The sequence below is a fragment of the Trachymyrmex cornetzi genome, unplaced genomic scaffold (genome assembly GCF_001594075.2).
Source record: "Trachymyrmex cornetzi isolate Tcor2-1 unplaced genomic scaffold, Tcor1.1 scaffold280, whole genome shotgun sequence".
In the NCBI taxonomy this organism is placed as follows: Eukaryota; Metazoa; Arthropoda; class Insecta; order Hymenoptera; family Formicidae; genus Trachymyrmex; species Trachymyrmex cornetzi.
Window position 1 is genome coordinate 58,266 of NW_017297483.1, and position 858 is coordinate 59,123.

Below are 858 nucleotides of genomic sequence, written 5' to 3' on the forward strand. Positions count from 1 at the left end.
CCCGACCGGCGCGGTTCCCCTTTGGCATCTAAGATCAAGGGCGCGGTGAGCCTTATTGTGCTTCGGGGAGTGTCGGGGGGATAGTAAAAGTAATGGTAGGAATCTTAATTTTTACTGCGACAGGTGGTTTAAAATAGGATGAGCGGTAGGGGGGGCTCTTGCTCTCCGCTCGGGAGGCCGGCCAGGGCTCTGTCTTGAGCGACTGGAGGGCAAATCTAGGACGCTCTGGAGGCCCTGAGAAGGGCTTCCTAGGCCTGGTTATAGGTGACTGTCGCCCCGGAGGATAGGGAGCCTGGCGCGGTTCTCATGCGCCACGACGCGCAAGGCTTCCTACTCCAGATTCACTAAATTATGACAGTAATCAGACGGCACAGACAGTACAGGCGCTTGAGCCGCTTCGGTTATTCGCGGGAGAAGGAATAATAACAAAAAAAATATAAAGAAATAAAAGACTAAAAGTTTATTTGATCATTGTTTCGAGAGTAAATTAAAGAACTAATAACTGGTGTGTGCAAATGCAGAGATTAATTACACGCAATTATCTTCGCAGAAGGCGAAGTATGTTCCGCAAAATAATTATTTGCGACAACTAAACACAAAAATATGCGATTAAGCGGAAGTGCCACACTGTTACGTCCTGAGCGCGAGATTTCGGCGGTCTCGAGACGCGACACGAGTTAGCGGGAACGCGAGCGCGGAGCGGGGCGCGCGGGGTGAAGCCTTGGCTTCGTTGTATTGCTTAGACGCGTGTCTTTATTATTATTACGGGCAGCTGTCACCAGTGCTCGGGATCGAGCACGATTTACGAGAATTATACGTATGTTTCTACGAAAATACTTGAATTTAAAGGTAATTAGC